The 25296-nt window shown below is 48.0% G+C and overlaps 1 protein-coding gene across 1 annotated transcript in view; it reads left to right on the forward strand.

The window, feature by feature from the left end:
- The first annotated feature begins 15065 nt into the window (after positions 1-15065).
- The window catches only part of SHISA6 (shisa family member 6), a 48306-nt gene continuing 38075 nt past the window's right edge, over positions 15066-25296 (forward strand). Inside the window, exon 1 of the mRNA XM_019536509.1 lies at positions 15066-15123. The gene's annotated coding sequence lies outside the window, so the exon portion shown is untranslated. The remainder of the gene's footprint in view (positions 15124-25296) is intronic.

The raw sequence follows: 25296 nt of genomic DNA on the forward strand, positions 1-25296 counted from the left end.
AGAGCGGCTTTTAAAACTGCTCTCATTAAAGTACCCCCTCTGCCCACTCCCTCCCGGAGCACATGTATAAATGTGCTATGTGTCTAATATCTGTGACATGTAACTGAGAAATGAGGAATGGGAGTTCATGTTGAAACTCAGACATGTTCTTCATTCCCTGTTCAATAGTTCTGTCACACTACATTTCAGAATTATTCCTTATTTCCCATTGATTTTGAGTTTGCAAATTGGGCCTTGATAACAAACATGGCCAATTACTGAATTAAGAACCCTACAAATTACTAGTTGATATAAGGTTAAACCTGGATTTAAATGGAAATTGGAATTAGGACTGTAGCTGTGGAGTTGCAACTAGGCTGCATAAGAAACTACTGCAAGAATGATTTAGTTATCTGTAAAAATCCAGTTGCAGCAGAGGTGTGAACCCTGCTGGGACTGTGACAGCAGTTACAATAACATACAAGTGTTTGGGTGCGATCGGATATCAGAAAAATTAAACTCTGACAATAAAATTAACTCTCCCTAGAGTTTCTCATCTGAGTGTATCCAGTTTAGAGTTTCTTCTTGCCACATTAAGAAGTGTTTTATTTTCTGTTATTTCTCACCTTGTATGGGGCAGCCTGCCCTCTTTCATTTCAACCTCCCTCCCTTTCTATGACTTGAGGGATTTATTCTTGTTTAGCCTTTGAAAAGCAAGCCAGCTATATTCTTGCCGTGGCCTGACCCAAATGCTCGCAAACTCCTGCAGAGAGGCCTATGATTATTTTTACCTACCAGAGATCACATCAGAGGAGAATACTATTCATCAGCAACTGTTTCAAGATGCTGCAGGGATAAAAAGCCCTTGAAAGTTTAGCTTTAGTCCCAAAAGGAAGTTTCTTTTTCTTTTTGTAAAGTATGTACAAAGGGGGAAGAGGAAAAACAAATTTGAGCCAACTCTTCTAGTTCTTTTACTTGCTTTCTGAACTCCAAGCAAACCTACAGTTCAAAGGTTGAACTAGGCTGTTCTCAGAAATTGGAGCAGTACTGGCTCAGTGTCCTCATTGCTATAGTGGCACCCAGGACTTGGAAGCGCTGTAAAACCTACGTTTTTTGGTTCTCTGTCATTTCAGGCTCAACAAACACAGGAAAGGGAAAACATTATGCTAGTGTTGCCTACTGTTGCTGTTTCTCTTTCAAACCAGAAAATTAGAGTCCTGGCAGCAAAGAATGCATCCCGATGGGATGAGAGGGTGCCCTAGTATTTAGAATGGCAGAAGGCAGAACAGGGTAGCACATTACAGAATAAATCTCTAAGGGCACTTTTACACATGCTCCAATGCATTCTGATTAGGACTCTGACACATTCTGGTTAGTATTCTAATCAGAGCACTCCAGCATGCTGCAGTATCTCATGTATTCAGCATCCCTGTGTTTCAAAATGGCGGTGGGGGTGCTTTAGCTAAAGTTCATTGAACAAGCTTTAGTTAAAGCACCCCCACCACCATTTTGAAATGTGGGATTCTGAAGACATGAGATGCTGCAGGTGTCTTAATTAGAGTGGCTCCCCACTTCACACCCCCCCAAGATTCCCCCCACCGTACCTTCTGTCTGCCCTGAAACTAATGTGGCTACTGGCCGCTCTCTAGTATTTAGAATGAAAGAAGGAACATCAGCAGGATATTGAAGTCCATATTCAAGCTCAAATAAAACAGCAGGAAAGTCTGTAGCAAAGGCTTGGAGTTGAATTTCTTGAACAACTAGATTGGCACTGTTACCTGTAAGCCCTGGATGACTGGAACCAAGAGTTCCTCTCTGGAAATATACCTCGTATCTCTGTGTTCCTCTTCCTCTAGCCCAGTGGTGCTCAACCTTTTTGGATAGTGAGCCATGTGTGCAATGCCCAGGTCATCCGCAGGCTGGATTCAGGTGGTGGTCCCAATCTGGCAGGGGATGGTCACAGCAGGGCTCCACCTGGCCACTTGGAGGCAGGTAGGATAGAACCAGCTCCAAACCAGCCCCCTGGGTAGAGGGAGGGGACATGGCCCAGCACCAATGTAGCCCCACAGGGGGAGAGGCCATGGCCTGGCCCAGTGTGGGGTGGCATTGCTCAGCCCCAACCCAGCCCTGCAGAAGGAAGGGGCTTAAGTCAGCCCTGCAGGGGAGCAGGAAGGGGACTTGAGCTGGCCATATAGGGGAAAGAGGGAGTGACCCAGTACCATCCGGCCATGAAGGTAGGGAAAGGGGTCACGACCTGGCCCCAACCTATTATGCACGCATTGGGGTTTGGAAATCTGGCTGTAGGATTTGGAAATTTGTCAGCATACTTTTTGCCACTGCTTTCCTGCACTAAATTCCCTGATCTATGGGGTTCCTTATGGGATGGATATCTATGGCTCCATTGGCCGAAGTTTGAGCAACCCTACTCTAACCCATGTACACCAACATGTAAAGGCACATCCTTATCCAGTATTAACAGCTTTATACATGTTGCAGTTAGGTTCCCTCTATACATGCCAATAAAGGTACATGCATAGCAGGAAGTGTGATTGTGAGATCATCCATTAGATCTCATTGCACTTTATTGCTGGTGCTGGGGGAGCCCAGTCCTGGGACTTCCAGCTGCAGGGGTGCCCCACACACCCCAGAACCTTGGGGACCATGGCAGCCACAGTCCTTAGGCCCAGGGTCTTCACACACAAGGCTCCCAGCTGTAGGGGTTTACCATGCCCAGCGTGAAACCTCGAATCTGTGGGGTCACAGCTGCCACAATCCCCCAGGCCCAGCAGTTTTGTGCTGAGCATGATGCACCCCTATGGCTGGGAGTTCTTCCAGCTGATGGAATTTCCAGCCTCAGGGGAACACTGCCACACATGTACATTAAAGCTTGATAGCAACCAGCTATAAACAGTACACATTTTTTAGGTCTAACTTTATATCTGGTTAGAGTTTTTTTATCGTGTGATAAGTACTTTGCATGTGTAGCTGGTCTTAAGATAATTGCACAATTAACTGCATAATTGTGCAATACCCTGTAATGTGTAGAGGGGGGCCATAGTGAGATATACATTTTGATTTGAAAGCTTGTTGCAAGTAAGAAGATGAGCTTACCAGCATCCTCTACTGGGAACAGAGAACTGCATTCCTGTAAGGCAGGTTCTAGGGACTGGAAGCTTCTTTTTCCTTCCCTTTTCTGAGGATTGTGGGGTGTAGGCTCAATTTCTGAGATTATAATTCAAGCCTGTTTACCCTTTTACAATTCATACTCTTTGCTCACAAATGGAAAACCCTCCCAGTTCCCTTGGCAGTCAGAGATGGGGTCTGAACTCTAAGAACCGCCTGGTCATGCTCCCACTTAGCACTGCAGGGTACCACAGGGGAGTCGCACAATTGCTCTCAGACTTTAGTTTGACCCTGGGCTTTCAGTCCATGTTTTGACTCCCTGATTTTGTACAAGCCTAGTCCAAGTGTAAGAGGAGTCTAGGGATTTTTCTGTGTCAAGCCACTGGTATATTGTCCCCTAGGAACATGATATTACTAGAAGATTGGCCATTCTTTGTCTTTCCCTATATATGCTCCCCCTCTCAAGCAGATGCCCATGTGCTATGGTGGGCTGTGGATGGAGCAGAAGTTCCTGCACCTATGAGAAATTCCTATCAGGGGAATATGCTGTTACAATAAGTTACAGCTGGAGCATAACATGCAACAGGCCTAATGGATCCAACCACCAAGACAGGTCCTCCATTATCCATTCCAGTGGGGATTTTTCATTTCCCATCTCCAGAAGTACTGCCCCTTTAGGCCTCTCAGGTTAGGAGAAAATTGCTTCCTCTCCCACGGAGATGCTCTATGACTCCCTACTTTGATTTTCCCTTAAGCTTCTACTAAACTAGTGTTCCTACTTGACCAAATTGATTTGTCTGTCTGCTTTTGCCAGATATCTGTATTTGTGTGCATTTTCCTGACAAGAAATATATAGGAAATTGTCCAACCTCTGCTTTCATGAATCTTTTAAACAGCTAAAATTTGAACAAGAAATATGTAAAAGAGGATTCTGCAGGACATCTCTGAAAGTCTTTTTTGTCATCAATTTTTGTTTAATAGTAAAAAGATCTTCTGAATCATAGCTTCTGAGGTTCCTTCCAATTCTATCTGGCCCAACCATCCTTACAAATGCAAAAATACCGTTCCAGTGTGAACATGGAATCATAGATAATTAGGCTTCGAAGGGAGCTCAGGGAATCATCTTGTCCAACCCCGTTCTCAAAGCAAGACCACTCTGACTATATCATCCCAGAGAAGGCTTTGTCTACTTGGGTCTTAAAAACCTCCAAAATTGAAGGTTCCCTAACCACTCTGGGTAGCCTGTTCAGGTAACTTACTACCCTCCTAATGAGAGAGTTTTTCCTAATATCTAACCCAACCTTCACTTGCAGCAACTTGAACATAATTCAAGTGGTACTGTGAACACAGTTCACAATGACCAAAACAATAATCATCTTATTTGGAATCAAAATGGGGTATGGACATCTCAGATATAAGCAGCAATAACTGAGCAAATAACCACATTTATGGTGAAAGAGAAAGTCTAATGAGCTGAGGCTCAGCTCAGGCAGATTCAGGGCCTTGTTACACATTAATTTTAGGTGGCTTCTGGAGCTGTTAACCCCTGGATTGTCCGAACGTTAACACCAGAAACTAGTTTTAAGCACACTTTAAAGTTACACCACTACAGGGCAAGTTTATCTGTGATCTAGATTACTCAGTTTCTGTTTCATTAATGTATGGCCACTCCCACAGAGGAGCCACCCAAGTGGCAGTCCTTCAGCATCCCAGGATGCAGTGTCCCGTCCCCCACCCTCCTGTCCTGTGTGGACAAACTTCCACCCTCTGAACTCTTCTGCCCAGGGGGAAGTTCTGACATAAAGCCAACTCCCCCTTCTGCCTCGGGGGTGTGACTCCCTACTCACAAGTGTGCAACCTCATGCAAGCAGCCTGCAGAGCACATGCCAGATAACCAGGTTGCAAGACATGTACAGGTCTGGGAGTAGGGTCTCATGGGGGCAAGGGGGGCTTCCTTCCTACGGCAGGGGCAATAGCACCCTCAAAAGCACCTTCCATCACTGCTTCCACCTCCCAGTCACCCTGGGAAACATGACCAGCATCCCCACACCCCAATCCCAAATCCCAAATTATTACAATATGAGACTATCTATGACAGAACACCCTTTGTGATCACTTTAAAGGCTGGAGCAGGGAGCTTCCAGGTGGTTGATGAGGGTTGCCATTAGGCCTGTGCACGTAGGCAGCTATTTGATCTGGCTTCGGATTTGGCCACTTCAGATGCCAACAATTTGATTCAGAGCCCTGGGCTGGGTTTCCGCTTTGATCCGGCCAAAGCGGCTCTGGCCATAGGATATAATGGGGAATCAATGAAATATCTATAACTCTGTTCTTTTTCGTCTGCAGGGGTGGATGAAACTTGCAGGGGTGGTAGCCCCTGCTGGGAGCATGAAGCCTGAAAACTTTCAAGAAGATCAGTGCAGGGGTCTGGGGGGAACTGCACCCCAAATTCTTGAAAGCAAAACCCATGTCACAAGTATGTGTTACACCACAGGGGGCTGAAAACTGCAGGGAAGGTAGCTCCTGATAAGGCCACAAAACCTGCCAAGTTTCAAGAAAATAGGTGCTGGGATTTGGGGGGAACTGCACCTCAGGCTGCAGACAAGCAAAACTTGTGACATGGGTGACACTGTGTGTGTTAAGGTGCAGCGGGGTGAAAGCAGCCGGGATGGTAGCCCCTGCTGCAGCCACAAAGCCTGCCAGATGTCAAGGACATAGGTGTAGGGCTTCTGAGTTTTGGGGCCCTGTGCCTCTAGCTGCTGACAGGCAAAACTCATGTACTAAGTTTATAGCTGGTGTGGAAGAGCACAGGATGCGGGCATGGCAGGGGTGGGACCAGGGCCTATGCCCTGCTGCTGCTTTCCCCCTTCATAAATTCATAGATTCATAGATTGTTAGGGACTGGAAGGGACCTCACAGATCATTGGCTCCAGCCCCACCCCGCCCCAGGCAAGAAGACAACTGGGGTCAAGTGACACCAGTGTGGTGACTGTCCAGTTTCCTCTTGAAAACCTCCAGGGTAGGTGATTGTTTATTCCACGGTCTGGACACCCTGACTGTGAAGGAGCTTTTCCTGGTATTAAGCCTGAAATGGACTTCCAGGAGTCTGTATCCATTGGTCCTGGTCTTCCCCAGGGGTGCCTAGTGAATGAGCTCCTGATGCACTCCTCTGATATAGGAGTAAGCCACTATCAAGGCCCCTCTGAACCTTCTCTTCTTTAGGCTAAAGAATCCCTCAGCCTTTCCTTGTATGGTCTGCCTTGCAAGTCCCTGACCATACAGGTGGCTCTTTTCTGTACCCCCTCAAGTTTCTCCACATTCTTATTGAAGTGTGGCTCTCAGAACTGGATGCAGTACTTCAACTGTGGTCTCACCAGTGCTGAGTACAGTGGGAGTATCACTTCCTTAGTTTTATATAAGAGGCATCAGTTGATGCATGCCAACATGTTGTTTTTCCTCCTGGCCACCACATCACACTGATGGCTCATGTCCATGCAATGCTCAGTCATTACCCCCAGGTCCCTTTCAGCAGTCATGCAAGTCAGGCTGCCACCTCTGAGCCTGTGTGTATGTTGAGGGGCGTTTGACCCCAGATGGAGCACCTTACACTTGGAACTGTTAAACTTCATCTAGTTCTGGTCTGCCCAACTCTAGCCTGTCCAGGTCCACCTGTATCAGTAACCTATCTTCTGGCATGGCCACACTGCCCCATAACTTGGTGTCATCCGCGAACTTGGTCAGCAAACTTTTTGCTCCCCCATGCAGATCATTGATAAAGATGTGGAAAAGCACTGGTCCAAACACAGACCCCTGAGGGACACCACTGGCCACTTTGCACCAGGATGACACAGATCTGTTTATGAGAACTCTCTGGGTCTTACCCTGTAGCCAGTTTTCCACCCACTGAGCCATCGAGCAGCGGAGCCCACAATCTTCCAGTTTTCCCACAAGGATATCATGGGATACTAGATCAAAAGCCTTTTGGAAGTCTGGGTATATAATGTCTACCTTGTCTCCCATGTCCAGGTGGAGAGAGACCTGGTCATAGAAGGAGATGAGATTGGTAAAACAAGACCTTCCCGTGACAAAGCCATGCTGGTTGTCATTCAGTATCTCGCCTTCCGTGAGTGTATTGCACATAGATTCTATAATGAGCTTTTTCCAGATTTTCCATGGGATAGAGGTTAGACTTACTGGCCTATAGTTGCCCAGGTCTTCCCTCTTCCCCTTTTTGAAGATGGGCACAATTTTGGCCCTCTTCCAATCCTGCATCCTGCCCCCTCTCCACCTGCCCTAACTAGGTAAACAGTAGCAGGGCACAGCCCCCACTCTGAGCACTACTGCGCCTGCATCCCAGTCCCCCCTCCCCAAGTAACATGCCCTGCGCCTCAGATGGGCAGCTTGTCCCACCCCCAATCCCTCCCTCCCCCTCATCCCTTCCCTCACCCCTCCCCCAACCCCAACAGACTTACCAGCTGGAGGCAGCTGTGTCAGTTGCCTGTTTAGTTTATGGCCGAATCTCCAAAGTGTTGCCAAACCTTTCAGATCTGATTTGGCCAAATCAAATTTGGACAGTGATTCAGATCTCTGAATTGAATCACTGTCTTCTGAATTGGCCAAATCCAAAGTGAATATTTGTCACTTCACACAGGCCTACCATGCAGTACTCATTGTGCAGTAGCACACATGTAGACACTGACTGGGAGAAAAAATGTTCCCAGCTACTATGAGGAGGAAACTCTTGGGCTTGGAGTTTCTCTAGCCTCAGGGCTGTGACAGCTTCTTCCCTGCCATAGCATGGGCTTTCAAACTATGCCATAACCCGGGGCCTGTGCCACCTGCTGCCTGCTATCTGGTCATCTGGTTCTGCACCACTGGCCCTGTGCCAGCCTCAACAGCCTCATGGACCCATGCAGTGGCCCCTGAGTCAGGCCCACCACCTGATTACTAGCCATGTGCTTTGCCCCTGTGCTGCAGGTACCTGCTAAGACCAGGCAGCACCTGGACTCACAGCCAGAGCCCCCAAGGGAACTGTCATGGCATCTTCCCTTATGCTACACACTGCATCCCAGGGCCCTAAATGGTCCCAGGAAGAGACCATAGACCTTGTAGCCCTCTGGGGCAATGATGATGTCCACAGCACTCAAATGTCCACATCTATGAGGCCCTGAAAGGCCGCACAAGGAATCATGGGCACAAGCAGTCAGTGCAACAGTGCTGCATAAAGGTCAAGGCCCTGCATGTTAGTAAGTCTGTGTTACCACAATTGCCAGTCAGGGCCTGCCTACAGGACTATGCCCTCTATGCAGCAGCTGGACCACAGCCTTGCTCCCTGGGACCCTGAATGGAGCTGTTCTGTGTTCTCCAGCATTGGTGGCCTGCTGGAGCCTCCACCACAGCCTGGCAGAGGCAACTCATTTGTTGGGGAGGGCCCCTCAGGGCACCAGGTGCAGGGCCTGGCCTGCTTCCTGCCCATGGCCTCATCTAGCAGCTCCAGGAGCCCAGACCAGTGGCTGCCATGCCAACTCTGGGTGTACAGCCCTCCCTAGGATGACAGTCTGGGGATAGCACCACCCACCATGATGAGCTCCAGCTCCTTCCTTGAGGGGGTCACTTCCTTGGCAGCCATAAGCTGTGACCCTGAATGCCAGGATGCCAGCAGGAGCTGCACATCATTGCCACCTATGGGGACAGGCTCGGGCTACCTGGGATGCCTGCCATACCCATCTGATAAGCCCTGCACTGGGAGGAGGGCTATGGAAAAAGGGGGTGACATACTCATCTAGGCCTGCATCAGCTGTCCTTCCCCCTGGGCTGCACACCTGGATCAGAAGCCACACATGGAGGTAGAGCTGTCCATTTCCACCACCACCACCCCCGCCCCCCATGGCAGAGTTCATTCCTGCCCTCTGGAGTTCCCTCCCACCACAGCATACAGGGAGACAGTGCAGAACTTGATCAAGCAGTCAGTGCCTTCCCAGATAGGGAGCCAGGAGCCTCTCACATGCAGGAAAACACATCAGTGTCTGTGGCAATCTTGTCCTTAGGCACAGGGGGCAGGGACTTATGGAATAGACAGAGGTACCCCTCCATGAAATGTTACACATTGTAGGGAAGTGTGGGATTGCCTTGGGTACCATCAAAGCTCAGGGTGCTGCATCAGGTATGCCTGGGGCACCATGGCAATCAGCAGCAGCAGATTGTAGTGGGTTGGACACCCGTTGGTGCACTTGAGCAACTCAGTGCAGTGGGCCCGGGGAAATCTTAACAAGGGCATGCTCAGGGTGAAGGCCATGTGTGTGGGTGGTAGGGGGAAAGAGGACTGCTCTGAGCTTCCTGTCTTGAAAGGCTCCCTAGAGGGAGGGTGGGACACCATCAACTCTACACTGAGGAACACTTGACCAAGTTGGATCGGTTGTGATCCTTCCTGACCTGTATCGAGGAGCTCTTCCTGACTTAGGAGGTGCATGGACCAACCAAAGGTGACACTCTGCTAGACTTGGTCCTGGCCAAAGGTGGTGACCTGGTGACCAACTGAAATATAGAGGGAAGTCTGGGTGACAGCAACCATGAAACCATTATATTTACTGTCCGAGATAAGGCAGACAAATCTGATAGCAGGATTGAAATCTTGGACTTCAAAAATGCAAATTTCAACAAGCTTAGTTCACTAGTAGGGGAAGTGCTGCAGGACCAGGGAACAAAGGTGAAAGTTGAGTATGAAGAGTGGTTATACCCTAAGTACATGATCCTTGAAACACAAAGGAAGTCCATTCCCATGCAAAGAAAAGGTAAAAGAAGGGCTGGGGAGCCCTCTTGGCTAAACATGGAAATCACAGTCCTCTTAAGAAAAAAAGAAAGAGGTTTATAAACAATGGAAGCTTGGGGCAGACCTCAAGAAGGACTATTCCACCACAGCCCACATTTGCAGGGAACAGATAAGAAAGGCTAAAGTGGCTAGTGAACTTAGATTAGCAATGGGAATCAAGGACAACAAGAAGTCCTTCTTTAGGTACATGGGGAACAGGAGGAAAGTGAATAGGAGTGTGGGTCCATTTTTCAACAACTCAGGAGAGCTGGTTACCAGCACCCAAGGGGAAGGTGAACTCCTGAATAACTACTTTGCCTTGGTCTTTCACAGGACAAAGGGGAAAACAATGCCAGGTAGAGTACAGGATGAGCACAATAGGAATATTCACTTTCTTACTATTGTCATAGAATTGGTGTATGACCAATCAAAAACATTAGACATATACAAGCCAGTGAGACTGGATGATCTCCGTCCAAGAGTGCTGAAGGAACTGGCTGAAGTCATTACAGAACCCCTGGCAAAACTCTTTCACAACCTGTGGTGCTCCTGGAGAAGTCCCTGAGGACTGGAAAAGGGCCAATGTTATGCCCATACACAAGAAGGGCAGAAGGGAGGATCTGGGGAACTATAGGCCAATCAGCTTAATTTCCATCCTAGGGAAAATCCTATAAAAGTTCATCAAGGAGTCTATCTGTGATAAGCTTGCAGAAGGTAAGATTCTGAATGACAGCCAGCATGGATTTCTCACAGGCAGGTCTTGCCTTATCAACATTATCTCCTTCTATGACCAGGTAACTCATCACATGAGAGCAGGTTGACACTGTATACTTAGATTTCCAAAAGGCCTTTGATTTAGTATCTCACAATATTCTCACAAGAAACTTCGAGGATTGTGGGCTTAACTCTGAGACAGTCAGGTGGGTGAGAAAATGGCTGTAGGATAGGCTGTAGGAGAGTCATAGTGAACGGCTCTGTGTCATGCTGGTGAGAAGTGGGCAGCAGTGTCCTGCAGGGTCGGTGCTTAGTCCAGTACTTTTCAACATCTTTATTAATGATATGGATGTTGGGGTGAAGAGTTCACTGGCCAAGTTCACAGATGACACCAAGTTATGGGGAAGTATGGTCATGCTTGAAGATAGGCTAAAGATACAGTCAGATCTAGACAAGCTAGGAAGTTGGGCGGATTGGAACCTGATGAAGTTCAGCATCAAGAAATGTAAAGTGCTCCACCTTGGGACGAGCAACCCCCAACATATCTACAGGCTTGGTGGCACCAAACTGATTAGCACCATGAATGAAAGGGACCTGGGGATAATAATAGACTACAGTCTGAATATGGCTGGCAGTGCGAAGCTGTAGCCAGTAGGGCAAATAATACTCTGGCATGCATCAATCAATGCATCTCCAGCAAAACCAAGGAGGTGATTCTTCTGCTGTACTCAGCACTGGAGTACTACACCCAGTTCTGGGCACCACACTTTAACAAGGGCATGGACAGCTTAAGAGAGTCCAAAGAAGAGCCACCCATATGATCAGAGTCTAACACTGCAAGCCATATGAGGAAAGGCTGAGGGATCTGGTACTCTTCAGCTTGAAGAAAAGAAGGCTGAGAGGGGACCTGGTAGCAGCTTACCACTACACTAGGGGAGTACATCAAGAGCTCGGTGAGCAACTGTTTACCAGGGCACCTGAAAAGCAAAACAGGGAGTAAAGACCACAAACTCCTGGAAGACTGATTCAGGCTCAACATTAGGAAAAACTTATTTACAGTGAGGGTGTCCAGACTGTGGAATAAGCTCCCCCACAGAGGTGGTGCAATCACCTACCCTGGAAATCTTCAAGTGGAGATTAGACAGTCACCTTGCTGGGGTAACCTGACCCCCAGTTATCTTTCTTGCTTGTTGCAGGGGGCTGGACCCAATGATCTTCCAAGGTCTCTTCTGGCCTTACAATCTATGAAACCCCAGAGAGAGGAAGGGGCATCACCAGCTCTGCATCTGCCCTTGCCCCCTGACCCTGGCTGGCTTGGACCTGATGCTGTGGGAGCAGACTGCCGGGCCTGCAGAAAGAGAAGGGGGGATAGATCTGGAGCAGCCCTGGCAGCTTCTGCCAGGAGCCAGCCCTGGCACAGCCTGGCGTGGCCTGGGACAGGGATAGGGAAGGAAGGCTGCCTGAGGTGAGCACCAAGCAGGCCACCTGCCCCCATGGAGGGAATGGGCACAGAGGGCCCAATCACAGCCACCTGTGGAGGGGCTAACTGACTTGCCATGGTATCTGGGCACCTGGGCATGCACGACGCCCAATCTGAGTTCTGGCAGCGCACCGTCCCCTGGTATAGTGAATGTAGTAAAACGCTGGAACAGGTTACCCAAAGGAGTTGTGGAATCTCCATCTGTGGAGGTTTTTAAGACCCAGATCAACAAAGCTGTGGCTGGGATGAGATAGTTGAAGATGGGCCTACTCTGAGCAAGAAGTTGAACTATTTGACCTCCTGAGCTCCCTTCCAAATCTAATTTTCTATGATTTCTGTAAGTGTCCAAACTACCACTTACATGCCTAGAAAGCTTCCATTTAGTTGACCAAAGGAAAATAAAACTCTATCCCATATGTACCCAGAAGTCCCAGGCTCAGTCCCAGACCAGTGTGGGCATAGGCCAAAATCCAGGTGAATTGACATGGGTAGGTAGCACTTAAGGAGCTAAGCGCCTTGTTACACATTAATTTTAGCTGGCACCTGAAGCTCATAACCCCTGGTTTGTCCACACATTAACACCTATACCTTATTTTAAGCATACTTTAGGCATCTTAAAACAACACCACTCCAGAGCAGGTTTATCTCCAACCCAAGTTGCCCAGCTCATGTTCCATTAATGTGTGGCCCCTCTGACAAAGGAGCCACCCAAGTTACAGCCCTGCAGCATCCCAGGATGCAGTGTCCCTACCCCCACCTTCCTGTTCTGTGTATAGACAAACTTTCCACCCACTAAACTCAACTGCTTGGGAGAAGTTATAGCACCAAACCAACTCCCCCTTCCAACCTGACAATGTGATCTTCTTATCCCTAAGGGTGCAACTCCATGCTAACAGGATGCAGAGCACATGCCACCTATCCAGGTTGCAGGGTACAAACGGGTCCAGGAGTAGAGTCTAGGTGGGTTGGGGAAAACATAGTAGGGGGCTGGATCAGGCCCCCATGAGCTTGGGCTTCCTTCCCAGAGTAGGGTCAGTAACTCTCCCAACAGTACATTCCTTTACCACTCCCACCTCTCAGCCACCCTGGGAAGCATGACCAGCACCCACCCCCCACGAAACACAAACTCCAAATCCCAATTTCTGAAAACATGAGACCTTATTTGATTTACTTCTCTTTATTTCTTTTTCTTTTTTACTTTTTATTTTATCCTTCAGTGATTGACTTCCTTCATTGCACCACCCTATACCCACCCCAAATTCCTTTCCACCTTCAGTGTTACTCATCCCCATCTCATTAACTCTCCACCTCCCAGCTTCATGTTCTCATCCCACCCCCTCCCATCTAGAGCAGGCATAGGAGCCTGTCCTGGCTCACCAGCCCTGTAGTGACAACTCACAGCTGTAGCTCCTAGTCAGGCACCTGCTCATCAGCTCTCTAATGGCAAGTCATAGCTGTGTTGATGGGGGACAGTCAGAGAAGCTTTTTAGCTTTGAGGTGTGAGTGCTCCAAACTTGAGCTAGCGCTAATACTGATCAACATTTGAGCAGCTCGAAGTGCAACATGTAGCAAGGCCTTAAGTTTGCTTTGCAAGTGTCATTTTTTACTATTTACATAGAATTTAGTCTACCTCCCCAGGGAATCACAGACTGCATGGAAGAGGGCCCTCCCACCTTTTTGCTCAATATCCTAATAGTGCAGGGAAGTGGTGTTCTGGAGGCCCGATTGGTTCCTGTGCATCGAGATTGAACTCTGGGACCCCACGCCATCTCTGCCTGGCTGGAGCCCAATCCTGTCTGGGTGAAGGCAGTATAGAAATCCACATTGCTCCCACAGGGCCAGAATCAGACTCCACACTGCTTCACCCATCTGAGATTGGGGTTTAGGAGCTCTAGTCTGCTGAGCAGGCATACACCACCCCCAGGCAGGCCTTGGACACAAGGTTCAGGCCCCAGACCACCCTGTGTATCCACAGGGCCACGGCCCATCAAGCTCTCCACAGATCTGTTGGGAGCACTGTGGCTGGTTGACAGGGTGCTGAGAACTGGATCTGGCTGGTGGCCAAAGGTTAAGCACCCCTGGTATTGGGAATGAGAGATTCAGGTTCCCTGCTCAGCTGGAAGGTGTTTGAACCAATTCCTAGCAAAATGCCCTAACTACCACCCCATAAGCTAGGCATTGCCGAAAGCATCCTCTACTCCTTCTATTGAAGCTTGCTCACTAAATAAGAGTGGGGCCAAGAAGACTATAAAGCAGTGGGGTTATGGCTCAGTAAGATGGTCCCAACCCTGGGAAGGCTCTGGCTTCTGTCCCTAGTAGTGTTGTTAATATTTTCTTGTTACTTTGCAGCAAAGTGCATTTAGCATTGAATACACTAGACTGTGATTATTCTTTTAAGACTGAATTCTGTAGTTTAGATCCAGCTCCTATGGAAGTATTACCTTTAATACATTTTGTTGGTTGATGTTCTCATTTTTCTTCTAGAGTGTTGCTGTTGTCAGCAATTGTAGTCAAAGAAGGAGAGTAGTTAAGGCCACTTCCAATGAAAAAAAATAATAACAATGGTTTGCCCTGATGCTGTATTCAGTGGGAGTGGGGATGTATTACTAAAATGGCTTTATAGAGAGTTCTAGAGGTACTGGACCTCTCATAATCACACTGTTGAAGTTGAAATGCACAGCATGGTTTATTCCTGTCAAGACAAGCTTCTTACCTTGCAGATACTCCAATTTTCAGGCTCAGCAGAATGGATGCAGTTTTCCATTATCATGTTCCTCTAGCATCTGGAAGTTTAATCAAATAACATGAAAGACTTCTGCTTTCTTAAGCATTTTCTTCTCCTTTCTTTAATCATGCTGAGATTTCTTGTGAATAATGCAAACCATAATTATCATCTGCAGATCAGTGTATTCACTGAACTATTTCTTAAAGGGATATTTTTTTCTGTGAATTTCAGATGACCAGGAGCAAAATTATAACCACCTGGTACTTAGCAGTGCAACCCAGACACCTACAAATGGTAAGAGAAAATAAAGAGCAAAATTACACATGTTGTAACTTTCCTCTGACAGCCTGTTACACATACTGGCATTAAAATACATTAATGGTAATAGAATTGTTCATATGTCATTGATATATGAGTAAGTTATTCTATTACCATTAAGTGTAGGATCATATTTCTAATAATGTACATGTTTAAATATAACAGAGTTATTCATAACTTCAATTAAATACAAGTTTTGTCTTTCCTCATGACTAGAGGCTCTGTACTCATGTCCATAACCACAATGTGCACTCACAGATGCAGATAACTGGGGGAGCAGTAATGACAAGCAAAGAAGAGCCCATCTTTGTCACCCTGCCCATATACAAGATGAAATTGCTTATATATGTATGCTATGTTAGACTAAGCATATATAATAAAGAACAACCAGGGTCTGAACTTATTAGCTGTTGGGATCACAACCCATCTGAACTCAACTAAATTTGATCAGAGTCCTTCCCAAAATATCCATACCCTCAGAGATTAAGATTCTTCAGACAGAGTGTGCACAGGCCTTTATCTCACCTTGCCATGCTCCCTTTAGTCCCTTTCAGTTGGGTCCACAGAGTCTATAGGAACTGCAAAGGCAATATGCATAGTCCCTGAGAGATGATCACATCAGCTTGAACCTCAAGCAAACAGGATCTGAGAGAGCTGCAGCTTCTAAAAAAGGATTGCCACACCATGCTTTTAAGTGACTCTGCCTAAAAAATCTTTGATATGGTGTCAATGGGCATTCATTCCATTCATGGGAATATCACTGAGAGGTCACAGAGGGAGGCATAAAAAGTAAAGGCAAGAAAGTGAAATGATCCAGAAAGACCACCCCTTCTCACTCTGTAAGAAAGATCACCTGTTTATAACAAGTAGCTGTCATGATTTGCTCTTTTTTGCTTTTCTTGACACCCCCTTCAGCAGCTGAAGGAATGAAAGGGTAACACCTAATTGTAATCACTCATCACACTTAAAGTGTAATCACACTTTAAGCCTTCACTGAATTATCCTCCAAGCCCTAGATCTGACCCCAGAGTAGATGGTTTAGGCCATTTCTCATTTCCAGGTGATATGGTAGTGTAAGAGTGATGCTGTAGCTGTGATGGTCTAGAAATTAAGTGAGAGGCAAGGATTTCTTAGGGCAATATATCGCCAATCCCTCATGGTCAAGGGCGATTCTTTTCCATGATTGCTTTATCTGTGAGTCCAAAGATGGCTGATGAGACTGATCCAGAATTGAGACACCCTCTTGCAACTTGGGCACATGTTTCCATGTGGGGTGGATGGTTCCAGATTCTTGATTCCATCTGCCACATGCTGTTTCTGCCACCCTAGATTTTCCATCTTCTGTTGTTATTGTAAGAGTACAACAACAGAGTGTACTGATATCGTTGCAATAGACTCTTCCTCCATTTAAGGCTGCGCTGGGTGATAGTCTCTTTTGAGTTGATGTCAATGTTAAGTTATTTCAAGTTGGCCTTGAGGAATCCTTGAAGCACTTTCTCTGCCTCCGTTTGAGCATATGTCTCGACTGAGCTGGAGAATAAAACTTGCTTTGGGAGTCTGGAATTAGGCATCCAGATGATGTGGCCAGCCCACCAAAGTTGATGTCAGATGATCATCACTTTAATGCTTATGGTGTTTGCTTGTGAGAGGATGCTAATATTGCATCTGTCTTCACTGAATTTGAAGGAACTTCTGCAGGCAGTGTTGATGTTATTTCTCCAGTGATTCGAGGTGTCTCCTGTATGTTGTCCACATCAAATTTCTGTACACTAAGGTGAGGATCATGACTGCTTGATAAACCATGAGCTGGGTTTCAGAACTGATGTTGCAATCTCTGAACACACATTTCCTCAAGTACCTGAAGGCTGCATTTCCACTTTTAGAAATGAAGTTTGATTTCTTTGTCAATGTCAGCCTTCTGCGAGAGATGGCTTCCAACATACCGAAAATACTCAGTGTTCTACAGAGTCTCACCATATATCTGAATTACCAGAGATGGAGATTGGTCACTAAGAGTTTGCTGATGGAGGACATTAGTCTTCTGAATGTTAAGCATCAGTCCCATTTTCTTGTATGCCTCACTTAAGGCGTCAGTGATTCCCTGAAGGTCTGCTTCTGAGTGAGCACACAGTACAGTATCATCAGCATACTGGAGCTCACTGATTAAGGTTAGGGTGGTTGTGGTTTTGGCTCAAAGTTGATTGAGATTAAACTTACCATGCATTCAATAGTTGAGCTCCACTCCATCTGGAAGCTCATTGATGGTCAGATGTAGCATCACAGTGGGTGCATCTACACATTCAATTCATATACCTTAAGGTTTCTGCACATTAAAATAAGCTGCAGTAAACTGTGCCCAGGAACGTATCTACTGATGCGCCCACATTGGGAGTAAATTTTCTCTCAGTGGGAGCTGTTGAGTCCAGGTCTGCCCCCTTTCTCTGCTCTGTCCTGCTGCCGTAGCTGGGAGGAGCTCCAGGCTCCCACAGTGCCAGCCCCAAGCTGGTGGGGGCACAAGGGTCAAGCCTGGCATCCAGGGACTGGAAGTAGCTATCTTGGAGTGAGGGACAGTTCTCAGCTGTGTGGAGCTTGGGATTGTAGCTTAGCTCAGTGTCATTGACTAGGGGTGATGCCCCGTGCCTGAGCATGCGGTTAAACACTGGTGAGACTTGGGGGAGATGTGGAAGCACAAGCAGCACCGGAACGGGGTGGAGATGTGGGAACTGAGCTGCTCTGGGACAGGAGACAGAGAGCTCCCCCTTCCCCTCAGCAAGCCAAACAAGAAGAGAGCTCAGCGACAGGACATCTCTCCAAACCAGAATTGCCAAGCTGGACTACAATCCTGAGCTCCACATTGGAACTGTAGACAGTTCCCCTTTCCATGCCTGCCCGCCCCCCACATACACGCACCCTCTGGGGCCCCCTGCTGCCTAGATTGATCAGGAGCAAATTGTTCCCAGCCACTATCTGCACATGCTCTACTGTGCAGTAGCTAATACACCATTGATCTAGTAGCTGTATTCGCTGGTACTACCAAACAGCATATTAGCCTAATTTACTGTGCAGTAAGTTGTGCGCACACGTAGACCCTGATGCTTTACTCTGTATTAAATTAGTCTAATGCTCAGTAAAGCATGTTGTATAGATGCATCCAGTAAGGAATATTGAGAAAAGTGATGGAGCAATGATACAGCCTTGTTTCACTCCTGTCTTAATTTCAAAGGGATCTGTGATAGACCCATTACTGAGAACCACTACTTGTGTACCATCGTGTAGCAGGCAAAAATGGTGAAAATTTTGGTGGGCAACCATACTTCAGAAGGATCCTCCATAGTGCTTCTCAGGTGACAGAGTTGAATGCTTTCATTAAGTGAAAGAAGGCTATGTAGAGGGGCTTTTGTTGTTCCTGGCATTTTTCCTGAAGCTGGCAAGTAGTGAAGATCATATCAGTTATGCTCTAAACCAGAAGTGGGCAATTATTTGGGCTGGAGGACCACTTAAGGAGTTTTGATGAGCTCTGGAGGGCCAGGGGTGAAGGATGCTGACCTGGCCTCATCCCCCCATCACAGAAGTTTAAACCACCCAGCAGGGTGGGGGCGGAGAAGGGGAGCAGGATAACCAGAAAGATGCAAATTGATCCTATCTGCCATGGGCCCATCCACCCTGCTGGGGTGCCGGATGGAGTACATGGGCAGGCAGGTTGGGTTGTCATGGAGACTGGCCCAGGACCCTGTGGGCAGGGTGCACTCAGCCAGGCAGGTGGAATGAGGCCATGGGGACACTGGGAGCAGCATCCGGGAGTGGGACAGGCAGGTAGGGCCAGGATTGCAAGGCAGTGGCAGAATGAACCAGGATTCCAGATCAGAGCCATGATCTGCTCCTTGTATGTCCCTGTGATAGGTGCTGGTTCCTCAGGCAAGGGCCTGCCACATCACAGGAACCAGCGGAACCAGCACGTCACAGCAATGTGGTGGGAGCGGATTATGGCTCTGTCCCAGGCCCCAGTCCCATGCTGTCACTGCCCCCTGAACCTGGTCCTGGCTCCAGTCCCACTTACTTTTCCCACTCCCAGGCACCACTCCCTTCCTGCCCCACAGCCTCATCCCAGCCATCTAGCCTAGTGCCCCTTGCTTGTGTCTCCATGGCGACTCCGCCTGCCAACCCACTCTGAACTGCGCCCACAGCAATGTGTCCAGGGCAGATGGGTCAGGCACTGGCAGCAGCAGCCAGTGTGTGAGGGCGAGAACAAGTTGCTGCCACATGTACTGCTGGGAAGCCAAGTCCAGCTTTTCAATACCTTTAGTAGTCCCTCTCTGGTCACCCCATCACCCTTCTTTTGCTATGTAAACTTGTGGTATTATCTTAGCTTCCTACAGCCAGTTATTTCAATGGCCAAACTTCTCATGGGGACGAGCAATATCCTTAGCCTCAGTGATGATTTCCTTATTGATCCAGAACCTTACATCATCTTATGCCTTAACTGGATAGACAGATGTAACAACTGTCTGGTTATCAGAGGGTACCAGCATGAGCTGTTACAATGTAAATGTTACCTCTGCATGATACTGTAGCAATAGAAGTACAGAAAAAATGCTTCAATTTTAACCCTCATTAACAAAGTTAAGGAGATATAGTTAACTTGTAGTGCTGACCTATGCAGAGGTAATAGTTGCATCATAACAGATGGTGCACAATCCAAACTGCATCTCTCTGTCCTTTTTTTAACAATAGTTCAAGGTATGTTTGTTCATTCCTTCCGGCTCCTTTCCTTTCTTCTTCTATTTGGCCAGAAACTTTATTTTCCCCTGTTTTAGCAGTATTTCATGCTCAGATTAGGGCCTCATATCCACTTCTGCTAAAATCCCTTTCCATTTATTTATCTCTTCTCTATGTATTTGAAATCTAGCAGTAGCCTAATTATGGGTAGGTGGCCAGGGCACAAGCTCCAAGCCCTCAGTAAAGGAGAGCATAAAATGGAGGCAAAAGGAGCATATCAAACTATGGTATCTGCAGGGTTACAGGAGGATTAACCTAACTGTTGGCTTTCACACCTCCCCTCCCAACAGCATCAGGCATTTCTACACATGATAATGTTACCATGTACACATGAAGAAAATTTCCCTTTGTGCAGCTTAATGACATCATAAATTACACATATGCAAGTCTTGGGGTTTTTAAATGAATTTGCATCATTGCAAACTAAACTACACCCCCAATGTAGTTTACTTTGCAATATTGCAACTTGGACCATTGCAGCCGTTAGTCAGCTCACCCCCTGGCCATGGAAGAGGTGGGCAGGCTCTGCAGAAAACAAAGATCAGGCCTCTCACCACTTTTGCCTTCTACAGGTTCCTGAGGCTGACAGGATGCTTGGGACCACCTGGGAACAGGCTGGTTTGCCCCTGGGGATGCACAGAGAGTCAGCAGGAAGGTGGCTCGGTGTGCTTGCAGCTGGAGAAGGCTGCGGGAATGGTGCATGGGGCGCTGGAAGCCCGGGCAGGCTCGGGGAAGCTAATAGCTCACCCAGGTGGCCCTGCACCCCATGCATTGTCCCTGTTGTCTTCTCTGGCCACCAGCACACCCAGCCATCCTCCTGCTGCCTCTCTTCACTGCCCCAGGGGCAAGCCATCCCATTCCTGGGTGGCGCCAGTTGTCCTGCTGTCTGCAGAAGCCTGCTGTAGGCGGGGGGGGGAAGGGCCCGATTTTTTGTTTTTGTTTTTGGTGGAGCTTTCCCACCTTTCCCATGTCCAGAAGGTGAGCTGATAGATTGATGGCACAGATGAATGGCCCCTGGCCATGGGAGAAGCAGGCAGGCTCCACCCCCACCCCCCCAAAAAAAAGGCTCGGGCCCCTCACCACTTCTGCCTTCATCAGGCACCTGCAGTTGCCAGGACAATAATGTATATACAGTGATGGAAAAATAAAAACCACTGTTTCAATTAAAAACTCACCATTTCAATTTAGGGGACATAGAATGCAACTCTAAGGACTAAAACCCCATCATGTGTACAAGTGCTTGTTATGTCCCCACTCCATTCCACTTTGCCAGGACTTTAAGCTCTCTACCTTCATTCCAGCACCCTGGGGCACAAACCCAATCAGGTGCACTCTAGTGTGTAGAATGCTGCTGCCTCAGTTGTCTCATATATAAAACATTCCAAATGAATCACAATCCACTCCAAACTGTGTTGGCTCCCACCATCCATGTCACAGTTATCCTTCCTGCTTCTAAAAGTGTCCATAGGTTAGTCAAGCTTCTTTAATGATTCTGGTCTTCCTTTTATCAGTTTCTGCTCCCTCTGCTGACTTTACAGTGGACTCCTCATTGATGTAAGGTTCTGGATTCTCCCCCTCCATGGAACCAACAGTGAACTTCTGTTTGGTCTGGGGGATCGTTGTAACTCAGAACACTTCCTGCAAAGCCTTCTCTGTTCCAGCAGGGAGCTGCATTTCTGTGTGTACCCTGTGACACATAGGGTTTGTCTACATAGGCAACAGTCAAGATAAGTAATAGAAATCATCCAAAGGTATGAAGTCACTGACTGCGTCTATACAAGACACTGACTGTACAGTAGCCCATGACTATTTTGCAGTACCAATCTTTTGGCTGAAAGCATGGAGCCCTGTGCAGTCAAGGCCATTATAGATGTTATACTTTACAACCTGGTAATGTGTATCAGCCTGTAACATGATACATCCGCATGGGGTTAAATCTTGTTTTGGGGCCTGATCATCTCATGATATCTAAAGCTTGATCAATGTAGTTTAGTTAAACCAGATGTAGTTGAACCAGGTTCTGTGACTGGTTTTGTAACATCTATCATGCAAATGTGATTCAGGGGTTGTCTGCATTAAGAGTTACATAGTTTGTCCACCAGGTATAGCTTGACAGCCTGTCATTTCTTATCTTCATGCTTCCTTGTTGTGGGTGGGTATGAGTGAGGTGAAATAAATAAAGCGGGTTTTGTTGCTAGAAATGCAAAGTACTTGATTATCACCTTGGAATTTGCCATTCTGAAAATTGAAGTAGCCACTTGAGCTAGGAAGTTTAAGCAGTGGGATCCTGAATTGTCCTGCAGCTGTAATGGCTCAGACATGGGTGTGAGAGGGTGCTGAGACCAGGTACACACAGTGCAGGGCTCAGACATGGGTGTGAGATGAAACTGAGACAGGGCATGCTCAGTGCAGGGTTCAGACATGGGTATGAGAGGGCACTGAAACCAGACATGCTAAGTGCAGGGCAGAGGTATGGGTATGAGAAGGAGCTGAGACTGGGCATGATTGGTGCAGTGCACAGACACAGGTGTGAGATAGAGATGGTACTTGCCAACAATGAAAGTAGCCACTCGACATACACTATAGTGGAGTGGGCAATGCATTGTTCTAGGAGGTTTCCCTCTCATCCTCCAAGCAATCACCCCTGGGGTCAGGGTGGGATGAAGGGGTGGAGAGGTGGGCATTGGTATGCTTAAAGGCCAAGTTTGGAGTGTGATGTATTGAAACTGCTAGTTCTCTGCCAGGAATCATGGCAAGATCTGTAAACTCAGATCCTCCAAATAAAGGAATGTCTTGCCCCTGGGATGCAACGCTGTGCCAACACTGAAAATTCCAGTATGCATAGAGATACAATTCAAGACTGTCATGGTCTTAGCAATGGGAGGGGCAAAACTTTCATTTATTATACTAATAAAAAAGTTACACTCCATGTTAGGTACAGTGAAGAAAGTGTTAAGGTCAGAAAAAGAAAAAGCTTTTAGCTTTGTAAAGAAACAATCATAGTATGACCCTTTATGTTGTAGCACAGGACTGTGTTTTCTTATTCTTTGGAGGAGTAAAAATTTGCTGGAAACATTAGCACTCCTAATGAATTTTGTCTTAATATCTGCCTTATGTAGTGTGCAGTATGAGGAATTCATATTTTAAAAGGAAGAAAAGTATATAGACTGTGTGTAATTCATCTCTATTGCTTTCTAGTCTTTTTCAATAAATAAAGGAAAGCAACAACATGCACTCCAGGTTGCATCCAGATGAGCGCTCACGTGCCTCTTACAGTGTCTCAAAGCCCTTTGAGATGCTGCAAGAGGCACATGCAGGAGCAAAAAAACATTCCCTGTGCTGCACATTTTCTTGCACCGGAGGCTTGCGTCCTCCACAGAGATGCTTTGGTAGCCAGTCAGAGTGTCTCTATGGTTGGCCCTTGCCCTGGTGCTGCAGCACAACCTGGGGCCCCTGCAGCTGTCGCCCAGGATCCAGCACCACTCACCCCCAGTGACCCCAGCTGCCCAACAGTGCATGGAGCCAGGCAGTGCCCTGCCGACCTGGGCCACACCCATATGATGAAGCAGTGGCAGTGTAAGTGCCAGGAAGCCAGGGCCAGACCCTGCTGCTCCCCACTGTCCCGTGCTATGTGGAGGGGCTCTGCCACAAGGCCAAGTGACCCTGATAGCAGCTGCTACAGCCAGTGAGTGTGAGGCTTTTTTTTTTTATTGCTGGGATGCTAGAGCTGGGTGGGACAGTGATGAGGAGTTCTCGGGGAGGCAGGCGGGGGATGGGGCCATGGTCCCATCCCCACATCCTCCAGCCCCCCCTCAGCCCCTACTTACCAGCCAGGAGGCCCCAGTGACCCTGGCTGCTGCTGCTGGTGGTGGTGAGTGCAAGGTTGTTGTTGTTTTTTTTAAGTTCTGGGAGGCTGGGACTGGGTGGGGCAGCCATGGGGAGTCTGGGGGTGCAAGCAGGGGGTGGAGCTGGGTGGGGCATCCATGGGGGGTGCAGGAACTGGCAGGGGATGGGGCCAGGTGGGGCAGCAATCCAGGGGCCTGGGGGAGCAAGCAGGGATGGGGCACATGGGCCCTGCAGGGAGGGGGATGGAAGCCCCTGTGGGGGCCATGTGGCCCATGTTGGGGGGGCTGTAGCCCTGTGGGGGGGAGTCCGTGAGCTGTACAGGGAGGCTGCATCCTGTGCAGGGCAGGGGACCCACCGCTTCTGAGCAGCCTCACCCTCAGTCCCCCCATGATCCATGCACACCTATCCATACACCCCATGGCACCCCCCACATCCCCCCACTCTTCCCACCCCCCCTCCTGCAAACCCTACATCGCCCCAGAACACACCCTGCGTGCCCATCTGCTAGACAGGATGAAACCTGCTGACAGGAACTGTGGCTGCAGGGGCAACTGTCCCTACATCCTGGTTAGTGAAGGGGTCGGGGGGAGCTCTAATTGCTGTATGGTAAGAAAACCAAAGGCAAACAGCAAAACATTTAGGTATTTAGAATTTATTTTTTTATAGAGACACTGGTAGGCTTCCAAATTACTTTAACACTGTAGATATATCAATAAAACTTTGCCCAGATTATCTCTATCTCTCACTATCTCTCTCTCTATAATGGTCTTTGGTTTCAGTTATGGAGAAACATGGATTTCAGGGTATTTTACAGAATGACTTTGGGTTTTTTTATCAGGAATTTTTCAGTTTTCAAATAGGGAACACCAGAAATCCTGCTAGGGAGGCAAGTGGCAGGATCCAGGCAGAGTAGCTCACTCAGAACTGGCACCTTGGACCCAGCTGGAGTTGGCTGACCTCCTGGCCAATTGGACATGCTTTGACAGTTCAGAGCAGGCCACCACACCCAGAACATCTTCCAGGCAATAGCTGCCTAGATAGCTGGGCAGGCGCACACATGGCAATAGTGCTGCACAACAGCCAACTCTGCAACCACAGCCCGTGGGCAGCTTGCCCAGAGAGGCAGATGTCTCTACTGACTGTGCAGTCCCCATCTGGGTCTAGCAGGTGCAGGTCACAGCCAGGCAGCAGCCCTCACTGCCAGACTGCTGCAGTGGATAAAGGGTGCAGGGAACTTTCAGGGCTGCTTCAACAGTCCAGCTGGCACAAGGGGTATTGTCATCAGGTACCAACTGGCTGGGCCTCAGAAGCTCTTGAGAGCCAGTAGTCCTGAGCTAATTGACAGGGCAGCTTTTTGTATTGAAGGGGTGAGGACAGGGCAGCTTTTTACATTGCTGGGGCAAGCACAGGTGCTAGTCCCAGCCTCTAGCTCCCCCTTGCTGCAGATCTAGGAGGAGCCATGCAGGGTTATTTTGCCCCAAGTGGCACAACTTGCACCACACCAAAGTGCATGTCCAGGCATGTGCG

The sequence above is a fragment of the Crocodylus porosus genome, unplaced genomic scaffold (assembly GCF_001723895.1).
Source record: "Crocodylus porosus isolate Cpor-Errol unplaced genomic scaffold, CroPor_comp1, whole genome shotgun sequence".
Lineage (NCBI taxonomy): Eukaryota > Metazoa > Chordata > Crocodylia > Crocodylidae > Crocodylus > Crocodylus porosus.